Consider the following 14,938-nt stretch of genomic DNA (forward strand, 5'->3'; position numbering starts at 1 on the left):
TTTCTATTTCTCGACGATATTTCCTAGCACTGTATTTTTTTGACTTTCGAATATGGCCTTTTATATTTCGGCAGCTGTGTGTGCCACTCCGTCATTCCTGAAGCACTTCTTCTTTTAACAATTCTTAAGACTAATAAATCCACACTACATGATATATTCATACAATTTGATTTTTCTTAGAACTAATCTAAAGAACGGGTATACCGTTTCCAAAGACAACTCTACGAAGTCCAAATTTTGCGCATCAGTATTTTTTGTATAAACTGGTTTATCAGGCATTGTACTTACTGAATCGATATACCTATCGAAATGATAGTTTTTCCTCAGATATTGGGTGATCCAAGGATGAAGTACTCGTCCCTGGTAAAAGTGATCCTTGAACATCGTATCCGTGAGACTTTACGAGATTCTCACACTTCCTCGCACCTTCTCATTCCACTAATTATTTAATGGTAATTCACTTTTATTAATCATCTGTTTCCGTCAGTCCAAAACGCATTATTCATGAAACTATTAAAAATGTCATTTCTTTTTACTTCTATCTCCAAGACTTTGTTTTTCACTGAGACTAAGTAGCTTAATCACACTAAAAAATCTGTTCTCCGGACAGCGGTATATTGTACAAATATATGGGATCCCTTATGTGTACTACAAAAATCAGTAGGGAGCATACATTGTGAATAATCTGCATATGTACTCTCCTTAAATGTTACATCATGCAGTTGCAAGATGTCTGACATCTAACAGTCTTCCGAATATTGTATACATACACGTATATTACATACGTCGGTTATATGTTATATACGTCCAACTGTATGTGAGATCCTGACCACCTTTATACTGTCTTTTCATTCATACGGGAAGTATGCTTCTTCGGAACATTTTTACAGAAAGCACTATAAAATATATTTTTTTTTTCTTTTTTACGTTCGCTGTACGTTAAGTTCAAAAACTACAGGATTTACACATGTAATCTACGATTTTACGTACGTCAGATACGATTTTTTTTCACAGTGCAGGCATTGTCTATCTCTCCTTCTTTCGAATTCCAACAGAGGTGTTCTACTGGAAGAATGGAGGATGATTTTTTTTATTGAAATGTTGTACTTGATTATTATTAAGTTTTCTCCTGAAATTTTGATAAAACATCCACAAAAAAGTCTCTAATTCTTTTCAGAATACACTTGCAAAGCCCCTATACTACGTACAAAAGTAGATTAACGAAATCTATCACTACAAATTCAGAGAAAAAAAAACGTTCTGTCTTTTACTCAACGTTTATTCGACAATTTCTTTTCCAGTTATGGATGTTTACGCTTTTGTACCTAACATTTACCGACAAACTTTCGGCTAATCATAGCACCAAGAGAAAGCATTTCTACATCCAGGTTGTTCTATACTTTTTTCTTTTATCTTGACCCCAGGAATGACTTCCCAAACGTTGTCTATGTTGTTTAACATATATATAACACTAGCATCAATTACTCGCTTCATTGGATTAAAATAAGAAAATTAGTAATGTGTTCCGTTAGCCAGTCACATTTTGCTATTACTAAAGTGCTCTTTGATATCGGTCATTTTCTATAATTTTCATATATCTCCCCACCCCCTCCCCCAGGTTAAGGACGTTAAATTTGGATTTAAACAGCATTGGAAGTGTCACTGTTCATCTCAACGACCCCGAAAACTATGGATGCGACACTAATATCGACCATTTTCGATTATATATATACCCCTCGCCCTCCCCAAGATATATACAACATGAAGATGAAATGACAAAAAACAGTCCAAGCCCGAACTTCATCTATGTTGAAAATTTTATCGAGATCGGTCCAGTGATTCAAGAGATATTAAATAACAAACATAGCCACTTTCAATTTTATTTATACAGATTAAATCAGAGTCCGTTTCCTTTAGACTAAAAGGCATAACCGTGGGACCTTAAACTAAAAGTAAAATAAAAAGTAATAAAAAAATAAATCAAAATTCTCGTTTCTTTGAACACGTGAAACATAGCAACGCTAAGATAATTAAACTTGTAACCACGTCTTTACTTTGAGAAAAGATCTATATATTGAGCTCTATATCATTAACTGGTTTTATTGCTCTTTTACCTTTCATAGACGGCGTCAGTTACGATCGCACATCTCATAAAATAATGGTTTATTGATTTCTACAGCCCTGCGAAATCACATAGCAAACAGTACCATGTCTTTGCATAATAATTGCAATAGACTTGGAATTTCCAGCAAAATTGTCTTTAAAGTAACAGTACATAAGGGAAGCAAAGAAACTGAGAAATCCAGGTGATGTTAATATAAAAGAAACTCAGACGTTATTAATCTGGTGCAGGACTCTGTACTTCAAATTTTCCCTAATTTTATTCAATGTAGCACATAATTCTTCAATATAATATTTTTCATCAGATTCAATGTGTATAAAGGAACGTTCAAATACAGATGATTATCAAAATAATACAAATAATAAAAGGAGTGCTCAGATGCGACGTGAAATGGAGTTACAGAGATCGCTCATATTAGCAAGTAGAATATCACATTATTCCTCTTGTGATGCATCCCTCAGTTCAGTGAGAGAGGATGAAAGCAAAAATCTGGAGCACTGGATTACTTTCTCCAGAGCGAACCACAAATACTAAATTATATTCAGGTCTGGGGATTCAGAAGGCGAGAAGAGGTGCTCAACTTTATCCCAATGTTCCTCAAACCACGCTGCAACAACTCCAGCTGTGTGAATGGGAGCATTACAACTTGGGGATGAAAAGTTCCTGTCTTTGTTTCCTCTAAATTGAAGTAGACAAATAAAGGTGTTGGGATATGAAAGCCTCACATCCTAATATGCAACTGTATTAAAATCAATTGAATCCTATTTATACAACATCTGTGATTGCAGGTAGAAGTTGAGATGAAAGAGGCACAGAGAATTTTCGCATCGTCGGAGCTGAGGATCATTATGAAGTTCTTGTGGCTCCAGGGAAAGTTTGCAAAGGAAATTCATATGAAGGTATGCCAAACGCTGGAGGAGAAATGCCCATACAGCTGTATAAACACCTGGATATCACGTTTTGAGACTGGTCATTTCATGGTGGAAGATAAGCCCCGCAGTGGACGCCCTTCAACCTCAACAAATCAACAAAAATGTGATGCTGTCCATGGGCTGATTCTTGAGGACCGTCGACTTTCCACCAAACAGATTGCCCAAACAGATCTCTCCAGGAACGAGTTGGTTATATTATTACGACAGTCCTAAACATGCACAAGCTTTCAGCGAAATGGGTGCCAAAATATTTGAGTGCGGATCAAAAGAAGAAGCATGTCGAAGCATCGAAAGGTACCTTGGCTTATTTTGAGAAGACAAATAACTTTTTGGTTAGACTAGTGACAGATAATGAGACCTGGTTCCATATTTATGATCACAAACCAAGGGGCAGTCGGAGGAATGGCACCGTAGTGGTTCCCCCAGCCCAAATGTTCCGTACCCAGAAATCGTCCAAAAACGTCCTGGCATCCGTTTTCTGGGACAAGGATGACATTATAATGGTTGAATACCTACCGAATAGTACCTCTATCACCAGAGAGCGTTATGCTAAACTAGATCAGCTGAAAGAGGTAATTAAGAGGAAACACCCTGGAAAGCTCACAAAAGAGATCATGATGTTGCACGATAATGCACCTGTCTGCAAGTCCAACATTGTTGCTACCAAATTTGTCACACTGGAGTTCCAATTGGTCGACCATCCGCCTCACTCCCGAGATCTGGCCCATTCCGACTATTTTATATTTCCCAACCTGAGAAAGCACCTTAACGGTCACCGTTTTGTGAACATTTCTGACGTCACACAGGCTGCTGAGAGCTGGTTTGAAGGACAATCAATTTTTTTTTTTTTTTTTTTTGCATGGGGTAGTAAAGCTTCAACAACGCTGTCAAAAGTGCATTGATCTCAATGGGGAATACGCTGAATAAATATGTAATCTCGGATCTTTGACACTTGTTTCTCTTGGCAAAGCTAGGAACTTTTCAGTAACACCTCGTATCATCCTAGAATATGGTATCATTATCCGGAAACAACTACTAGGCTCTATGACGTACTTGGTTTCGTAAAATGGCGATACAATTACAGGTAGAAACTTGACCGTTAATCATCAGCACAAGAATCACTGAAAGCCAAGATATTGCTTCCCAGAGCGAATTGAAGTCATCGACATGTTTCACGGTTAGACGGAGACACTGCGGATCATATGGTTCCATGGACGTTCCGAACACATATACACGGCTCGTGGTTTGAAATAAAGTTGACTCATCCAACCATATTACATGTTTCCAGTTATGAGCGGTCCATCTTGCATGTTTGCAACACCATTGGGGTTGTGCTAAGGTGTTATGATCCCGTAATAGCGTTTTGGCCTATGTAACCCGACTCCGTGTGTCCACATCATGTAACTCGCGGTAGGTTGTAATCGTCGACATAGACTGTGAGAGGTGTTGCTTTAGTTCCTCCGTCACTTGCGGCGTAGTCACACTATGGTTCTGAGCCTCAATCCGCTTTAATGCTCAGCGTAACCTGTCACTGAAGGTATTCTTCTGACAACTGCTCCTCCTCGACAACGTGGTCTTGCCGTGAATATTGTACATTGCCATCACCTTTGACACAGCCTCTCGCGATACACCCAATACACTTGCCACTTTCCTCATGGTCGCATCACCTAAATCAGCGCCAGCAGTTTGCCCTAATGGAAATCAGAGAGATCACCCAGTATTCCCAGTATCAACGTCTGCTCAGTTCACTGCACACTGCCGTTCCACTGCTTCTCATGTATTACGGAGATTGACCTAACACCCCACCACCCGGAGCTCTGATCGACTCCTGAACGTTGCCAACTAAATATCTGGCGTGTTTCTAGCTCCAGGTGTTTTCTATTATCAGGTATTCTTAAAAGTATTGCGCACGAGATGGCGTTACTGTTCTAAACCTCGAAGTATATTTGTTGCACAGAATACACTGTAGCATTATTTGATAGTTAACTGTTGTAGCTATTAGATGTGCAAAAATTGTTACAATCAGATGAGAGGTATTGCGCCATAAAGATGAGTGAACTTACCGGAAAACTGAGCTATATTTTATAATTTTATTGCGATAAATTGGTACAGCACGAGGTTGGTATAGCACGTTAGGTTACAAACTGTTGCATAATTAACAGCAGGCTTTAACAGTGGACAGGGCATGAGTGTGTCTGAGCACAAATTTCACTGTACAGTGCTAGATATGAGGCTTAACAGTCCATTAGGACTAAAATGGGCAAGTGCCAATCGTCATTTTACTGACAAGCAATGTCAAGCAATGTCGCAACGAATCACGATACCGCCTTCATCACATGGATGGCCAAGTCAGAAACCATCATTTTCCAAGGAAATAGCTGCCCGAGTCATGCATAGAATGCAGACGACAGGCCGGTGGTGGCTCCATTAGGACATAGAAAACAATCACATTGTTTAGTGGTACAACGATATGTTGTATTTTTAATTATATTTTTTGGGCAAAGTGTCTGATCTTGTATATAAAATATGCACCAGCCAGCTGGATTAATAAGAAGAAGAAAAGAAAAGATATATTATAAAATCAATGTATTAAATAAATGAATGTGTTGTAGTTGTTATCACGAAGACGACATGTTTTAGTTATTGCTATGGTGGTTATAGGTATAATGTAAAAATACCTTGTAAGAATCATAACGTTTATAAAAAGAAAGGTGAACAATAAACGACATTTTGCATTATGTCAATTTAGTGTACTCATTGTGTGGCTCAAATAACAACGAAAAAAATAATATCGTTAAGGATCAGGAGGCGACAGTTATAAAATATATGGTGCCGAAACGCCGAGAAACCTTGTGTATCGCTCCGAAGTTTTAGTAAGACGATCACAATTGAGCCAAATACTAATTTCACTATTTTGAGAAGTGGCACAAAAATAGATAAAAGTGCCAAGATGATCGATATTGAACACGAAGTGGTTGATAGCAGTACGAATGAGACTGGAAAAAATCGTACTGAAAGTGTGTTGGATCTCCTCAAACAACTCTCTCAACAGCAACAACAAATTAAGGATGAACTCTCTCAACAGCAACAACAACGTAAGGATGAATTTTCTCAATTTAAGGATGAACTTTCCCAACAACGTAAGGATGAATTTTCTCAACTTAAGGATGAACTTTCCCAACAACTTAAGGACGAACTCTCTCAACAGCAACAACGACTTAAGGGTGAATTACATCAACTTCTTGATAGTAGGTTGGACCAACAGCAGCAGCAATTCGATACAAAGTTAGTTGGAATACAGCAGCAGTTTATCCAGATGAATCAACAAGTGGATGCAAAATTTGAGCAATCCGATAATAAAATGAAGCGAATGTCACGGAGGTTCACCGAGATCCAGGATTCGATCGAATCCACTGAAATGATCACGAATGAACATGCTAACCATATTCGTGAGAAAAATGGTGAAATCAACTCCCTTAAGGAAGTGTATATACGTACAAATGAAGAACGTGATGGTGGGCACAGGAATAATGGTCATCCAGTTTTTATTAGAGAGGAGAATGTACACCCTCCTAGAAGAATTGTAGAATATAGTGATACTTCAGACTGCCAGGAAGACAGTATGGAGAGGGAAAGAAGACCTTTTAATCCTAGAAGTAAAGGTGTGCTAGGTAGTTCTGTAAACTTTAAATACCGCCAAACAGGTAACTCAATAAAATTTAGTGAGATCAAATCTTTAACAAAATTCAGTGGTTTGCCAGAGGACATTCCGGCTAGAGTATTTCTTGAAAAGTTCGAGGACGAGTTCGAATTAATGGGTGTAAATGAGACCCTGTTTTTGAAAATTTTACCGCACATCTTATTGCCCCCATGCCTAACCTAGTTTCAAGCTATTAGGAGTAAGATTAATAAGTATTCAGATTTTAAGGAGGCACTATTATCCAAGTATGAAAACGATTTCATATTCGCCAATAGGGATGCATTACTTCGTACAAGACCTTTTAATCCTAAGCTGCATAAAAATATAACTGAATTTGTAATTTCAGCCTATAGCGAGTTAAAATCTCTCAACCGCAATCATTCTGAGACCAGAATAATCGCTTCAATACGTATTCTATTGCCCTTTAGATTACAGCAAATGTTAATATCAGCACAGTGTATCAACTTCAATCATGCTTGTGCAACACTTTGAAAGTCAGTTTTTAATGCAAAATAATAATAGAGGGCAAGACAGAGTTCAGGGTAGTTTTGGCCGTAGTCATATTAATTATGCCGCTGTTCACAATCTTAGCGTACAACATGGAAATAGTAAAATAACAATCATTCGTACAATAGAACAAATAGTAGAAATGCTACCGGTAATACGACGCAATCTAACCGTAGAAGTGCTAATTGGCACTTCAAAAATAGCCGGAATCACAACAGAAACAATACGTTTTTTCAGAATCGATGCGTAGATGGCAGAAATTATGGTAATAGAGATCAAAGTGTGCCAACAACATTTACTAGACAACAAAGTACTCAAGATTGCGGGATAAAATGTGATTTAATGCAAATGTGAACGATGTTGATAGATGATATGCAATCTCAATAGAGAAAACGAAGAATCTTATTTATATTTATTCTAACTTATTGTTTTGTAATTTTTGTTATTTTATCTCCAAACTTATATTTCCAAACTTATATTTAACCCAATAATTTATCTATCTATGTTGATTGTATTTCCTGATGTTGAATTTTGTTTCTGCGTTCAATACCAATTTAATCTTAATATGTATTTCATTCGAATATATTTGTGATATGGTTATTTCTTATTTAAAATATTGAATGTGAATTAATGGTTGTAAACAATGTTAGACATAATGACAACTGAAATTATAAGAATAAATAGTAATGACTTTAAGTATTAAACCAAAAGATAATTGAAATAATTTATAAAATATCTTTTATATTAATTTCTTCTTCTCAATTTGCCCAAAAGATTCAAATTTATTAATTAACATTGTATGGCTTTTACTAGACTTAATATAGCTTTATAATTCGGAATTCCTTATCTACGTTATATTATATAAAAATATAAATATATAAATGATTATAAGATTAAATGTAAAATGAATTTTAATAATGATATGTGAATGAAATACGATATATATGAGTTATTATAAAATGTGATTTTTGTTTATATACGAGGGATGTCCGAAAAATACTGATGATTAGCGTAGGAATCCTAACGATCCAGTATTCTTTTCTTTTATTTATAAGCTAAATAAAAAGAAATCCATATGTCCGCGCGCCATGTACAACGATATGTTGTATTTTTAATTATATTCTTTGGGCAAAATGTCTGATCTTGTATATAAGATATGCACTAGCCAGCTGGATTAAGAAGAAGAAGAAAAGAAAAGGTATATTATAAAATCAATGAATTAACTAAATGAATGTGTTGTTGTTGTTATCACCAAGACGACATGTTTTAGTTATTGCTATGGTGACAGAAGTGAGGTTATAGGTATAATGTAAAAATACCTTGTAAGAATCATAACGTTTATAAAAAAGAAGGTGAACAATAAACGACATTTTGCATTATGTCAATTTAATGTACTCATTGTGTGGCTCAAATAACAACGATAAAATAATATCGTTAAGGATTAGGAGGTGACAGTTATAGTGGTCCCGATAATGTGTGTCCAGAGTATCATGACGGCTCATAACTATCGGAACGCCATTCCTAATAATATATAGCAATTCATGTCAGCCATATTTTAGCTAGCAATTGCATCTTTCAGCAGAACAAAACCATGTTTCACAAGACTAACATTAGTAGCGTCGTGGGGTGCAAGGCGGACGACAGTAGGAAGATGAAATTCGTAACAAGTTGAAAGTTAGTTGTGTGAATCGCTTAAGGAGTGAAACACTTAACGCAATTAAACTAAATTTAATACTATTGCTTACAAAGTTTACTGAACAGACTATACAGTACATGCTACTAGGATTAAATTTAAATACCTCACGCACGCACGGTACACGCTTCCAGATGCAATCCTACTGGGCGCTACTGCAACAGGTGTTCAAATTCGCTCCCTTCTTGATGGTAGCATATGCGAATATGAAGTCCTACACTACAACACACACGCCGCAGTGTTTCAAGTGTTATTTCTCTAGACACATGCCTGATGCATTCCTTCGGATGATCTACTGTTCCGATTCGATACACAGCAGACTTTAGATACACCCACAAGTAAAAATCTAGTAACGGTCGGTTAGGTGACCTAGGTAAATATTCAATAGATGCATAAGACCTTATGCAAAGTCGTTCTGGCGAATGATTAGTGCCATACTAAAGTGTTCGAATAACATATGCTTCTGAAGTAGTTTGGCCTTTATTATCCGTCAAAACAACTCTGCATAAGGCCCTTAGTCTTCAAAATATGGCTATGGAAAATAAAAAGATAGCTAAATGAAACTGGAATGAAATGCGTAATTTTTATTCAAGGAGAGAGAAGATAGAGAATTATAAATTAGATAGATATTGTAGGTTAAGAAAGCCAGAAATTTATCGGTACAGGAAAAACTACCAGTGAATCCTATTTATGTCCCAAATCAATCAAGTAAGTGCTATCATTACCCACTTTCTTAAGAACCCATCCAATATCATTCCCCCAGCTTATTCTTGGTCAAATTTAAGGTTATTCCCCAGGGAATTTTAAATAACGTTCCGTGTAGTCACCACATATTTTGAAATTCAGTAGCCTGCTCAGCCTGCATTAGACGTTTCAGTTAATTATTCGCACAATATTAGTGAGAAGAATAATGCATTTTTAAACATGGACAATGTCAGATATACCTGAAAATTGCAAATGCAACTACTGAATGGTCACAAACTCTCATTACCTCCTAAGTAAATTGTAATAGTTTATTTTTGTATTTCAGGTCCTATGAAGTAAACAATGGCTGGTACGTCCTCTTACACTATCGAACAACGCGTGTACTACATAATAACGTATATTTTTATTCATTTTAGATTCTAAAAAGTAAATAATGTCTGATATGTCTACTTACATTATAAGGAACGCGTTATTGCAAGTTCTTGGGCGCATGACAGAAATCAAACAGGAAAGGTTACGGCAGAAGTTTGTAACGTGGTTTTAATGGAATTATCCTCCTAAACAAACCCTTTTGAAATAGAAACATAAACTCTTCTCCATATTTGATGTCAAGGATAAGAAGAAAAGAAAAGAGGAGAATCTTCAACCACATAAGAAACATACAGGTTCGTCCAGAAGTCCGTGGAGTAATCGCCAACAAAGTCGACGCGTAAACGGTCGGTAGAATTTGCGTGTATACACCCATTTAAGAATTCTCCGATAATGACATGGATTGGAGGAATGAAACGTATGCTGCTCTACTTTAGGTATTGTACACAATACCAAATGACAATCAACTGATCTTTCTGATGAGTGTCCGATGTACCGGACTTCCCGATCACGGAACGTTTATTTTGGGAAGGGCAAGAAAAATCTACAGTTTTAGAAATGGTTGGAAACCAAACCCCCATGTATGATAATACAGGCAACTACAGACAACAGACGATTGTCTGGGTTTTTCTTCTATGACAGTGTAGTGAATCAACATCTCTACCTGGATATATTATGGCACTGGTTTGTACCCCGCGTAGAAGAGAATGGAATTATATAAATTAAAAGAAGGGAATTCGTGTTTTTTATCACTTCAAAATATTTTGTCGTCGCAAATTATGTCAAGAAATTTAAAACTTAAAATATATAAAACGATAATCATGCCTTTTTTGCTGTGTGGTTGCGAAACATAACAGCTGACTCAGACGAATGAACGTAGACTGAAAGTATTTAAGAATATAATCCTGAGACGAATATTCGGACCCAAGAGGAACGGGAATGGTAAATGGCAGAAACATAATAACGAGGGGTTCATAATTTATATTATTTACCAAACATTGTTAGGGTCATCAAATCTAGAAGGCTCGGGTGGGCAGATGAAGTAGTCAGAATGGAAGAAAATAGGAACGCTTTCAAAGTTTTAACTGTAATTTCAATTGGAAAACGACAATTAGAAAGACTTAGGCGCAGATGGGAGGACAATATTAAGATGGATCTTGCGGATATAGGAATACAAAGTAGGAACTGGATCCAGTTGGCTAAGGATACAGGTCAATATAGAAATTTTCTGAACAAAGCAGTGAACCTTCGAGTTCTACAGACCATAGACTTGGTTAGTTGGTTTTAACAAGATGGGGTGCCTGCTCAATATACATTACAGTAAGCCAATATCTTCATGAGACGTTTTCTGGACACTGGATTGCTCGTAATGACTTGTGTTGCCAGCGCCATTTGCCTGGCCATCACGAAGTCCACATCTTACCGTACGTGATAATGCACTATGTCGATTAATAAAGGACATCATAACAAAACAGCGTTACGATATCACTGATGAACTGACGGAGGCTGTGAGACAAGCTTTCACTCAAGTTATATCAGCATTGCTCCAAAAATGACTAACAGAACCTGGCGGTATATTATCCTTTGCCATGAGAATGACTGTACAAGACTCATCCCTTGAACCATTAATGATTTATATCAAGTGAGAATATCATAAATTCACTATACATTAAAAACTACTGCTATTCCAGAGAACATTTGTTCATTTTATTTAGTGTAATAGAGGTAAATGGACTTTACGGCCACCATGTAGTTAACACGTTATATAAGAAGAAACTGTATTCTGTCAAATTTATTGAAAAATCTGGGGAAATATTAAAGAGAGAGGAGAAGAAACGGATGTATATTGCGCACAAACTAAAATTAAAATTACACATTTTTGTTAGTATCAAGATTTGCTTGTTTCTTTGTAGATTTGAACCTAAAATATGTATAATATTACAAGCTATACATATAAACCAGCCTTCCTGCCAGCTTTATGGTCCTTATTTGATCTAGGTGGCTGGAATCAAGCCTGGTTGAATCAAATATAAATAAAATAAAGAGTTTGTTTGTGTGTCTGTCCATGTGTCCAAACGAGTGGACCAAGAGTTACCAAATTCTGTCACGGGTACCTTGGGCCAGGCCCCACACCAAGACGAAGTTTCTTTTTTTTTCGTTCGTAACAGGGGGATCTTAGGGGGCACTTACCGGGGCGTGTAAAAGTAGTAGAAAATGAAGGATATTAGTGTCGAATTCATAGTTTTCGCAGTCGCTGAAATCAATGATGAAACTCCGATTGCATTAACTTTCAAATTCACCCCGTTCGACTGCGGGCTGTGGGTCACCGAGGGGGATACCGAGACATGTAAAAAATAATCCAAAATGACCGATATTAGTGTCAAATCAATAGTTTGCGCGGTCGTTGAGACCAATGGTGACACTTTCATTAGCGATGACTTTCAAATTCAGTTACCATTGTATGCGGGCCGGGTGTCATCTGCGGGGAAGGGGGTTTACAGAGACATGAAAAAATAATCCAAAATAATGGATATTAGTGTCAAATACATAGTTCTCGCGGTGGCTGAGATGAATGGTGATACTCCCACAGGAGTAGACTTCCAAATACAGCCCCCATCGGCTGGGAGCCAGAGGCGTTTTTTTTTTTTTTTTTTTAATTCAAACAGAGGGTCTCAGAAGAGGTTTACCGGGATATATAAAAGTAGTAAAAAATGACCAATATTTTCTTCTTTTGTTGTTCACTTTGTTTATATAGATATTTTATCTGACCCATGCGAAGAATGGATATTTCATCTAGTTTATAAATTAAACAAAAAAGTAAGGTAGAACGAAAAAAAGAAGTAGTTTCATAATTAGAATTGGGAATTTGAGTTCGATACCTGAAGCGTTGTCATTTCCTAGTCTGAAGTTCAACTCTTCAACTTGCATCTATAGATCGCCTCTTTTAGATACTACTACTTCTGGCCATCTGTCCTGGCAAAGCCTCTGAGTTGGATCTGCGGTTTCTGAGCAAACGCCGCGTTCTGTCTCCTTCAAACGCAATCCCTCCATCCTTCTCTTGACCTTCTTTCACAGAGCATCAAACCAATAAAAATGCAACTGTCATTTCTGGTTGCTGACACGATGTCCAGAAACTTCTGTTCTGTTTTGACCCACTTTAGGATCAGACGCTTAGGCAAGGAATTAATTACACATATCTGACTTTTGTAACGGCTAAGCAAGGCAAAATTAGGAAAAATAAGGATTAGGTATTTATTATTTCAATTGATAAATAATAATAATAATCAATAATCTATTGATCAATATCCTAACAATATTTTAAATTATTTCATGTTTTGTTGACCAAGGCAACAAGTGCTGCAAAAAACGAGAATAAATTGTCTTGGATATTCGTCTTATAACAAAACCAATTGACTTGTAGACAATTTCTTCAGACTTTTTTTTACACTAGCTAGGTAGTTATAAATATTCATGTGTATCTCATTCCCATAAATCCCTTTCTCACTTTACAAGGTGTGATAAAAAGTACGGTGAATGTAGTTGCACAGTGCCATCTAGCGATGTTGTATCCATTTCAACTAGTAAGCCCGGTAACCTAAACCTTTGGTACAGTCATTGTCGAGTTAGAACGAGTTGTGACATGTTAGTTGGCTTCTAGAGGTAGAAGAGTGAGGACATGTTAAGAGTGCCCGTCGCGCGCCAACATTTAGTTTTGTTCTAAGCTGCACAAAAGTGCCAAAGAAGCTCTCGAAATGTTAAAATCAGTGTATGGTGATGAAGTGGCTGTATAGAAGACATTCTACAAGTGGTATGAGCGATTCAAAAGCGACAAGGAGTCAGTTGAAAACGAGCAACGATCAAGACGTCCTTCAACCCCGAAAAACAGATGAAAACGTGCAAAAATTGGCACAAATGATTTGTTCAAACAGGCGCATAACTACTCGAGAGCTTTCCGAAGAACTAAACATCTCGTACGGGTCCGTGAAAAACATTTTAACCGCCGATTATATGCAAATGGTTTTCTTTTTCACGACGAAAACGGGCCGTGCCACACCTTGCCTTTGATCCGCGAGTTTTAAGCCGAAAAAAATGTTTTGTCTGTCCACATTCGCCAGATATAGCACCATGCAACTTCTGCCTCTTCTCAAAAATTAAAACCGTGATTAAAGGAAAGCGTTTTGACACGGTTCCTGATATTGAGAGGGCCGCGACAAAGCAGCTGAACGCCCTTACACAAGAAGCTTTCCAGAAATGCTTTCAGTCATGGATTCAATTTTGGCATAAGTGTATTGCTAGCAAAGGACAATACTTTTAAGGAGATTAAATCAAATTAGCGTAATGCTTTGTTTCTAATTAAGTTATTCATCGCTTTTTTTTTGATTACACATCGTACATATGGAGGAAGAATGAGTAACTTCCGACTAGTGCTTTACAATCAGACATTAGAAAAGGATACCTAAGATTCGAGTCTCGTGAGTGGTCGTCCTCGTACTGATTTAACTGATTTATCAGGAACTTCTTCCAGCGTCACCTTTAAACTAACCAAATCAATATCTTGAACTCAGAGGTTCATAAACATAGAAACAAAAGTTTGGCACTACATCCTACCCTGAGACAAACCAAATAAATCAAAATTGACATAACTTACTTCCTGTGCTCTTGTTTTACACAGTCCACCGATTAGGTTATAAGCAGGGCCCGGATCTTGTTGGCCTAAACTTTTCTAAAAAGTGACCTATAGAACGACACTAAAATTCCTGTAAAATGACCCTACAATACACAAAAATTGACCTTAAAACTTGCGTTTTAAAAAACTTTTACTTCGTTAAATTGGACATCTTTTTTGAAAACCTATTGGATTTTAATTCTCATTTCTCAGTCATTTTCAAAAGTTTTGTTTCAGTTAGTTG

Source organism: Thermobia domestica, chromosome 17 (genome assembly GCF_964235325.1).
Source record: "Thermobia domestica chromosome 17, izTheDome1.hap1.1, whole genome shotgun sequence".
Taxonomy (NCBI): Eukaryota; Metazoa; Arthropoda; class Insecta; order Zygentoma; family Lepismatidae; genus Thermobia; species Thermobia domestica.